The following is a 10,391-nucleotide window of genomic DNA, read 5'->3' on the forward strand; positions in this document are numbered from 1 at the left end:
AAATGTCCAAAAATCTAACGATTTCATCCCCTGACCACTTCAAAACTTCTTTGTTATATTTCACACGTGGGAAGACAAACTCAAGAGCTAAGTCGGTGGTGGTCACTGCGGGACTGAATGGTCACATGAAGCGGCTATGGACTCGTCGCGACTATTGCTGTCTCCAATCAAGGTCTATATATACCAGGTCTAACCACTTCCGACCGAATTTTGAAGGTGTTGGCGCAGCGGGCCCGTGGCGTCACCTGGCTGCTCAAAGTGGGGTTCGCGCGTCCTATCGCTGTTAGTTGTAGCTGGTTCGTTGCGCGGACAAGTTGCTGCCTCCGCTCGCACCGCTCCACGCAATTAGTTATATTCTGACAATGAAGATCTATATTTACCGGTATATATAGATCTTGACAATATGGCTTGTGCCATTAAGGGATGTGGCTCAAACAAAAGAGGAATTAAGCCAAATGTTAATTTTCATCGTTTCCCTGCAAATGCATACACACACACACGCACTTGTGAACGTGCACACATATAAGCACACACGACGATATCTCCCCTTCCCGTAAAATACAAGTATATAAACACACACACACACACACACATACATGTGAACGTGTACACATATAAGCACACACGACGATATCTCCCCTTTCCGTAAAATACAAATATATAAATATACACACACCACCTATGCATGAATAACTTGGTGGCGCGGTTGGTAGAGACTCGGATCCAAACGATGGAAGTATCGGTGGTACCTGGTACGAATCCTGCCCAAAGCTGATTTTTTTTTCAGTATCACTGCGCTTCGAGTCATTACTCCAACTCTCGTGGGCGGGGTGTTGGGGATGTGTGTGCGTGTAAGTTCATAGATCGGACATACGAGCTCTGAACTCTCTTCCGGAAGGGAAATAGCTATCGACCACGAGTCCAACACGTGATCCAAAAGACCAAGATGAATCACACACACACACGTGAACATGTACACATATAAGCACACACGGCGATATCTCCCCTTCCCGTAAAATACAAGTATATAAATACACACACACACGCACACACACACACACACATATGTGAACGTGTACACGTATAAGCACACACGAAGATATCTCCCCTTCCCGTAAAATACAAGTATATAAATACACGCACACACACACACACACACACGCACACACACGCGCGCACACACACGCACACACACACATGTGAATGTGTACACATATAAGCACACACGACAATATCTCTCCTTCCCGTAAAATACAAGTATATAAATACACACACACACACACATACACACACACACAAACATACACACACACATGTGAACGTGTACACATAAGCACACACGACGATATTTCCCCTTCGCGTAAAATACAAGTATATAAATACACACACACACACACAAGTTAGATGAGAAAGTGGTGTGTGCATAAACAATACATGAATTTAAAAATAGTTTAGATAAAATGAGATATGAAGACGGGACACCACGAGCATAGCTCCCCTTCCCGTAAAATACAACTAGGTAAATACAACTAGGTAAATACACACATACACACACTGATAATAGCAATGAGCTAGAGAGAGAGATAACGGGGGGGGGGAATATAATAGTTCCAGTCTTCCTTAGCATTTCACAGTTTTCTTCAGTGTTTCACAAAGAGAAAACGGAAACAGCTAGATGACGTCAGAAGCTGCGCAGAACGGCTCAAACGGTTAGACCTGGTGTATATAGATCTTGTCTCCAATAACCTCGACATTCAAGTAGAACATTCAACCGTCTTTGTTATGGGGGTTCTGATCGATATAATTATTGTCTTAAATGTTTAGATCGAAGTGTATGGGGGAACTAAAAACGAAAGTTGACAATTTCAGCCTTCCTACTCCGGAATCTACGGTAGCTGTCCCCACTGATCTTGTGGACTTAAATGCAAACATTATTTATCTCATTATGACTGTGCATGACGCCCTTAACAGTCTGCATAGCACCATGGAGGTTCTGCTCAGTCTAAGACAGCGATTCCCAAACTATAGGTCGCGAAGTGTTCAAGAATGGGTCGCGAGACCTTGTTAGAAAAATAAATAAATAATTTTAATCAAAAGCTTCCCTACACTTGTGTTTTCAATAAAAGAAGACTTTCGAAATTGCTTTTTGATGCTTGGGTCGCCACATCTTCACCAGATCTGGATTTGGGTCGCGGCCAAAAAAAGTTTGGGGACCACTGGTCTAAGAGATGCTGTTGAACAAGTCGGGATAAATCCCTCTACCAGTTCCTCCTCTTCTGCAGAACTGGAATCCTCCGCATCCATTTTTTCCACCCATGCAGGCAGCTGCATATAGCGATCAAACAACGCAACATTCACATCATTCAGTGCCTTTCTGGAAATCCAAGTTCACATCGAAATTGTGCAAACCAGCATTATCCTCATCCAGGTAGGCGAGATCACCATCACATACATTCTCATCGTTAACATCATCAACGTTCTGAACATCAGCATCAACATCCAGTACACATGCAACGTCGTGAAACAATAGATCACCATTGAGATTGAGATAGATTTCAATATCGACGTGATCAAAGCAGGAGGCGGCTCCATCCCGATAACCTATGTGCCTACCACAAACTTCATCTGTACTACGTCATCCTCCACAGTAGGAGCTTTACATACACATTGAACTTCTCATCATCCTAAGACAGGCCCTCGTCGACAACAGCATCATGCTTAAGAAAACGAGATTCCTCGTCAAACTTCGAACTTCCATAGAGGCGACCATGGCGTCCAACTACGCGTTCGTGGAGAGTAGCCTAAGCATCCAAAGGAGGTAGAAGAGTCGTTCTCGGCCATGGTCGTTCTCTTGGAATTCCTCGAGACGTCCGTCAAGGAAGGCAACGCAGAAGTTATGGCGTCTGTGGCCGTAAAGATATTGGTTCACTTCAAGGTCATCCAGGATTTTCTGCAGATAAGAAACACACACACACACACACACAGAGTCCCGGACTGTCAGTACGGCGGTTCCGGCGGTACCTAGGTTGAATCCTGCCCAGGGCTGAAATTATTTCAGTATCGCTGCGCATCGAGTCGTTACTCCAACTCTCGTGGGCCAGGAGTTGTGTGTGTGTGTGCGTGTAAGGTCATAGCATTACCCATAGATCGGTCATACGAGCTCTGAGCTCTCTTCCGGGAGGAAAATAGCTGTCGATTACGAGTCCAACACGTGATCCAAAGACCAAGGTGAATCTCACACACTCGACTCGGTGGTGCGGTTGGCAGTCCCCTACTGTCACTGCGGCGGTCCGGGTTCGAATCCTGCCCAGGGCTGAAATAATTTCAGTATCGCTGCGCTTCGAGTCGTTACTCCAACTCTCTTGGGCCAGGAGTTGTGTGTGTGTGTGTGCGTGTTAGGTCACAACATTACCCATAGATCAGTCATACGAGCTCTGAGCTTTCTTCCGGGAGGGAAACAGCTGTCAATCACGAGTCCAGCACGTGATCCAAAGACCAAGGTGAATAGATGAATACACACACAGACGGGTCACCACGTGCATAGCTCCCTTCCTGTATAATAAAACTACTCGTACAACTAGGTAGATACACACAGTTACTGCCTCCTCATCCGTGTGGTCACGATCATCAACGTGTTCATCCGCGTTGAGCGGCTTTACATCATCTCTTTCGAGGTCAGCCTCCTAATTTTGGCCCTGCAGAAGCAGATCGTTGCCCTGGGCGGGATTCCTGGGAACGCGTTGTCCGTAGGACCGTTGCCGACCACGCCAACATATGCCCCGACCTGAATTCAACACGCCCGAAGTCTGCCAATTTCACGAGCCTCATCAACCTTAACATCACCTACACCAGAATGGACTTGCTTATGGCTGATGTGAAAGAAGACTTGGGTGACATCCTTTAAGAATTAGAAGAGTGTTACCTCATCTGCCGTGGCCGTTGGTGGCATCACTGAGCGGGATGCAGCCATTGAAAACCTGGTGATGATCTTCATTGATTTATTTTGAAATAAAATTTCTTCCTAGAATCTGGTATTCTTGTTTGCTTCAGAATCGTAATACATTTGTAATCTGGGAATGTGGCCGTTTTGATTTTGCACCCTTCACGATTATGCCCTCTGGTCAACGCTAGATCGGAAAGGTCGTCCGTCCTTAGGGGGATAAGTGAGGCTAGGGTCGCTAGGTCGGAAGAATGGGATTGCTATCGCTCATGAAAAGAAGGAACTGGACGCTATTCAGTACCATTGGAAACCAAATTGCATCATATATCTATCTACATATACCTGTATATATATATATATATATATATATATATATATATATATATATATATATAAATATATATATATATATATATATATATATATATATATATATATATATATCATATGTGGCTAAAGTTTAACGAGGTCTATTTTTCTCATAACATAAAAAATGGGGGATATTAGGTTCACTGCTAAATGTGTTGTCTTACTACAACTCATACAGCCATTGCCTTACCTGTTTGAAATATGTGGTCAAACCATGATTGTGTTAATATACGTCCTATCCTGGGCTTTACTTCGTTGCATTCGTTATTTTTGTGTTGGTTTGAAAGTAAATTTAGAACGGTGTCTTTACATTTTCTTTATTATGCCTCACGCCTCAGGAGTATAGATACAAAGTAAACGATAGACATTAAAACAAAGAAGTATCCTTTTCTCTTCATCCAACCCTGTGTTACAAAGGATCGCATACTCTTAATACGTAGCATTACATACTGGTAAACTTATAATAGGGGAGTGATGGAGTGGTGTCCAGGGCTTGTTCCAAGGCCTGTCTTCCAAAGCCAGTTTTCAAAAGACAATAACTGATAATGTTGATAATAACAGATGTCAAAATCTAAAATGTTCTTCACTGGAGTCCCACCTACCATAGCAAATATTTTATCCTATTTTTCTTGTTAATCCTATCTGTCGTATTTTCTGCCATAACATGAACTTTATTGTGTCCAATTTCTATCATATACAAGCGTACCTCTATTTTTGATCACATTCAGAGATTCCAGTAGTCTGGATACTTCATTTGGTTTCTTGTTTTTATTTTCTACATCAGTATCTTGGTTTCCAACTGCCCCATCTACAAAACCACTTTGCTTTGTGAAAGCAGATTGGAAACTTCCAAGCAGACGTATACTGGGAAACATGCAATACGTCCTAAGCCCCTGAACCACCTTTGAACTCGCTCAAAAAGTATTTTCACCTGTTTGCAAGAAACTGGCAATAGAACATGACAAATTAAATGTTCTTTTATGAAATCAAACAATCTTATGAAATAATCTTAGGATATCATGAAGGAAATATTGTATATAATTGGATCAGTTTATATTCTTATTTTATTAAGGCTTAGATTTAGTTTCACTACATTAAGAATTACATTAAATCACTAAATAAACCACTTAATCAAATGGGTAGAAAAAAGAGAGACACTTCTAAAATGTGACACAGTATCTCCTGCACTTGTGGATAGACGCTGGACTTAACAAACAAACCCAACACAACATCCTTTGGTCGAGGTGACCTCAGAGAACGGCACGCCGAGGATAGAATACTCCACGGGTGCCTGGACAGCTAGGATGTTCAACCCTGAGATGACGGAAAATGTGGACTTGAAGGTTGTGGTCGATAGGAATCCAAGAGCTGGGTTGAAGGGAGCAAAATGGACACAAAGGACCTCTTCTGTATGCTCTGTCGTCGGAATCTGCCTGATGGCGCGTCGTTTTCAGTAGCCTCATTGAATAGAATACAGAAAACATGAGGTTACACGTCGGAAACATACGAAGGAATTCCATGATTTCCTGTAGCAGCTCCTGTTCGTGAGCTTAGTGATGAACAATATCTCCCTACCTCTTTTTATTATGATGATGATGATATGGTTTAACGTCACAAACTCCTCCCATCAGAAAGCTAGGACGGTTCCCCTTACAGAGAACTTTGTAGCGTGGAATTTCATGAACCATGCCCTTGGTGTAATTTCGCCGGTAACAGGACTCGAACCGCCATCCCCTCGACCTTCGCCGCAATAAACGACGCCCTAACCCGCTCAGCCAGCAGTGATATCCGACCTAAGCTGGCGATGCAGGAGCTGGTTACTAAGCTCTCGTGGGCTTTTGAGGTTGTGTTAGGATGTTTTAATGTGCGTGTTATTTCTTGGATGTGTAAAGGTGGATTGTGTTTGTTACAATAGTGCTCCCACTAGAGAGAAGCAGAGTTTTGCTGCCATTACCAGAGGTCCGGCATCGGAGGTGTTGTCGGCTCTAGGACAGTCTAGGGCTGTGGTAGGGTCACCGAGAAGGGCCCTTAGTGGCCGGAAGTGGTCTTCCAACGCTAGGCACAGGAAGAGACAGTGACGGAATGATGCCAATTCCGTGTCACAGGTGCAAGGATGCCAGTATACTGGTTATGGCAGTAGTTTACCCATATCCTACTTATTGTAGAATAGATGTGTGGGGGTAGTGAGGTTAGGGCTGAAGGGGTCGGTCCAAGGCAAGACGCAGTAGGCTATCCACGAACAGCAGCAGTGGCAGCGTAGTCTATCTTCCAATGGTCCCAGGTGTCACGGTCGATCTCGTTGAGGTATCACTGGCTATGAGCTGGACGGGGACCACACTTTCTCCAGGTGCCAAGGCACCATGCTTGGCAGCGCTGTCCGTCATATCGTTACCGTGAAGTCCTACATAAGATGGAACCCATTGGTAACCGAAAGGTGCAGGATGCCGTTGAAGATGGCTGGACGCGAAGAGTAGTGGCTTCTTTGAATGACTATCAGGCCGGACCTAGAGTCTGATAACACTTTGACACGCGATGGCGGGTGGGAAAGGGAGACGATTTTCTTCAAAGCTTCCTTGATGGCGACGAGCTCGGCTGTAAGGATTGTGGTGGGGGGAAAGCTTCACAGAGAAGGACTCCCGTGTGGCACAAAGGAAGGTGCCCACCCCTGTGCGACCATCCTTCAGTACTGACCCGTCCGTGCACACCAGGAACTTTCCTGGATACTTGAAAGCAAGCAGCTTTGGGGCACAAACAACTAAGTGGGATGGGGGGGGTTGGTGTTGTCATGACGTCCTAGTCCAGGGGTGTCAAGCTCAACCTCGGATGGAGTAAGAGCCCAGAGAAGGAGAGGGTCTACTTGTCATTGGGCGAGGTAAAGTGTCTCACAGAGTGGTTCCCAACTCATAGGGTGTATTGAGAGCTCGCCTGACACCCCATCGTCCCGCGGGCCTTCGACGGGTTGCTGTCTCAGTTTTGCTGTGGCAGGGCAGTGTATCAGTGGCTGATGTGCCCGGAGGCCACAATGTTCATACTCCTGGCCACTAAACTCGGGCTGCAATTGTTCAAACGTGCCGTAACCAAGTCGGACACCATGCAACCGAACTTGGTCGGCTCTGGAAAGCTGGTGACTGCTGTGTTGTGGCTGGTAGTTGGTGGCGGCGGCGTACCATGCTGCCTGCCGCAAAGTTCTCTCTCTAGAGAACGGTGGTGGCGATGAGCGGCGTGCCTTGTGGCCCGCTTGATCTGCGTCTTAATCTTTGTTGCATGTGGGGGTGAGAGAGTTTGAGTCGTCATTCATTAAGGACTAAAACAGTAAGTTGCTAAATGCGTTGTGCATTCTTGGTGGGGTGGATATCAGTTGGGTCGGAAGTATTGGTACTGCCTAAGGATCTGGGGTTTTAGGATGTTGACTGCTGACTGCCAGGAGCCAGTTGTCTGCGGCGTGGTCGTCAGGAAGGAGTTGTTAGAGTAGCCGCTGCCGAAGTCTGGAGGTTCTTGGACACTCAATAAGGTCGTGGATGTGTTGGCACTAGATGTCCTGGTCGCAGTAATCACAGGTGTTGAGTTTGAGGACGACTTGTCTGGTAGACTTGGTTTTGACTTTTATGGCGTTGATGGCGCACTGGTCTGGCGTCGACTGGTTGGAATAATTATTGATTTTGGTACCGGATTCTAGGGGGCGCTCTTAGCTGCGATATTTGCTGCATCGTTGCCCGGAAGGCCGACATGACTCGGGACCCAGCTGATGATATAAGACTTACCACTGTCCTGTATGTCAGTTTGAGTGTCTACTAAGAGCAATGTTGTCACAGAGTGGGTGTTGTATATTGCTGATGGCGCCTTGGCTGTCGGTATGGATGACAATGTTGTGACCTAGCTAGATTCTGGAGTTTCGGACAGCTTTCCTGCTAGCTGTAAGTTATGTCTAAACGGTGGGACATTAGTCTGTTGCTCTAAAGGTCTAAGTGTTGTGTGGAGCGACGAAGGCACAGCTGGCTGTGCTGTCTGCTTTGACAAAACCGTCGGTGTAATAGACTTTTTCCCATGGTTTTGTTCAGTTTCTGGGATGCTCTGTTGGGCTGTTTCCTGGACCTGGTCATGAGAGGCACTGGACTTGCTGTCGTAAGAGCGGTAGACTCTGAGATCTGCTGCTGGCTTGAGCCATGAAGGATAGGCGACTTCGACTTCAGGGTCTGGAATGTGGTCGAGAAATGAGACGTGGAGTCACCAGGTGTCAGCTGTCTGGAGGAGCCATGTGTTCTCTGTGAAGACTTCTCTAGACTCATGGAGGGGTGTGCGGATTTGGTCATGGAGAAGGTGTCTGGTCTGCGTAGTACCTTGTTTGCGGAGATGGCCTGTATGGCATCGTGTCAGAACTGGAGGGGGGGAAAGCCAGATTCTTGGTGGCAGGTTTGGGTGCTGGACCAGGAAGGAGCCCCGAGGATGGTGCGTATAACTTTGTTCTGGAAAGTCTATAGTCGGTGCCGGGCCGACTTTGAGGTGAAGGCAAGGCCAACACAACTGTAATCAAGGACTGGACGGATTGTTGCCTGGAAGATCTTGTGAATGACATCGATGTTGACGCATTCGGTAACGCTGCTGATGACTTTCATGCCATTGAGTCTGTACCGGATCCTCTTAACGATGTTATTGGCATGTTTGGTGAAGCTGGGGTTTTTGTTGATGAAGACTCTTAGGTATTTGTTCTCTGAAACCCACTCAATGTCTTGATTGTAGAGTCGAAGGGAGAAGGCTGGCTTGGAACGGCGGAAGGAAATAGCCTTGGTTTTAGGCGTCGAAAATTTTAAACCGTATATGTATAACGCGTGGGCAAGACCCCGTGGTGCTTATTATATGTAATTGCATTCAGTTGGGTCAACGTTGGGTCACACTCTCTTACTTATCCAGTAGGTGTGTGAGTCAGGTCGCAGCGCGTTCTCTCTGATGAATGCTACATGATCAGGCAGGTATGCGCGTCATGTCGCGGCGCCACGTGGTCAATACCATGCGCGCAACGTGATTTGCACAGTACCATATTCGACAATTTCCTGCGGCCGAAACTTCCAGGACAAAATTCCAACATTCGTTTTATACAGACAATTGTGACTTTGGGAAGTTTTCTTATAATCATATAATTATCAGTTGTCACGTAACTTGCCACTTATCTTTTTCCCGGGATCCAATTGTGTTTCACGCGTTTTTCAAGTTGAACAGTTGAACATCAATGAACATGCTCCCGATTGTAGTGGATATTTATTTCTTAAGTAAACGTGTCAGCCAAAGGATAAGCTCCTCCTTCCATAGAGTCTTGCTCCTTCTGTTAAGTCTTAATTAAGACCAACACAGCAATTCACACAGAAATAATCCTTACAATTTTACCAGTAATTTAATAAAATTTCTATATACTATCAACACAAAATTTCCTACAATTTCACCAGCCTTTAGATAATATTTCCATGTAGTATTAAACCTTTCTTAAGCTCAACACAGCAATTCACACAAAAACATCCTGCAATTTCACCAGTATTTTGACAAATTTCCCGTCTTTCTTGAGCTCAACACAGCAATTCACACAAAAATCCTAAAATTTCACCTGTATTTTAATAACATTTCCATGTACTATTACGTATTTCTTATGCTCAACACGGCAATTTACACAATAAAAATCCTATAATTTCATCAGTATTTTGACAGATTTTCACTGTAGGTTACAATTAAGTCTTTCTTGAGCTCAACACAGCAACTCACACAAAAATCCAACAATTTCACTAGTATTTGGGGATAAAATTTCCATGTACTATTAAGTCTTCAATAAACTCAACACAATACTTCACACAACAAAATCTTACCATTTTACCTGTATTTTGATCAAATTTTCATGTACTCTCTTGAGCTCAACATAGCAATTCACACAAAACGTCCTAAAATTTTACTAGTATTTTGAGAGAAAAAAAAATACATGTACCGATAAATTTTTCTTTAGTGCAATACAGCAACTTACACAAAAAATAAATCCTACAAATTTACCAGTATTTTAACGGTAAGTATTTCATGTATCAATGTTTGATATCAATATGCAGAA

General features: G+C 44.5%; 1 protein-coding gene across 2 annotated transcripts in view; it reads right to left on the reverse strand.

Annotated features, from left to right (window-relative positions):
• Positions 1-5,340: 5,340 nt before the first annotated feature.
• Positions 5,341-10,391, reverse strand: part of LOC143035328 (uncharacterized) — a 70,931-nt gene continuing 65,880 nt past the window's right edge. For both annotated transcript variants that reach the window (XM_076202272.1, XM_076202271.1), the window contains exon 28: positions 5,341-10,391. This exon is cut by the window's right edge and continues 93 nt beyond it. The gene's annotated coding sequence lies outside the window, so the exon portion shown is untranslated.

This window comes from Oratosquilla oratoria, chromosome 18 (assembly GCF_046742065.1).
Source record: "Oratosquilla oratoria isolate Oo_2021 chromosome 18, ASM4674206v1, whole genome shotgun sequence".
Classification (NCBI taxonomy): domain Eukaryota; kingdom Metazoa; phylum Arthropoda; class Malacostraca; order Stomatopoda; family Squillidae; genus Oratosquilla; species Oratosquilla oratoria.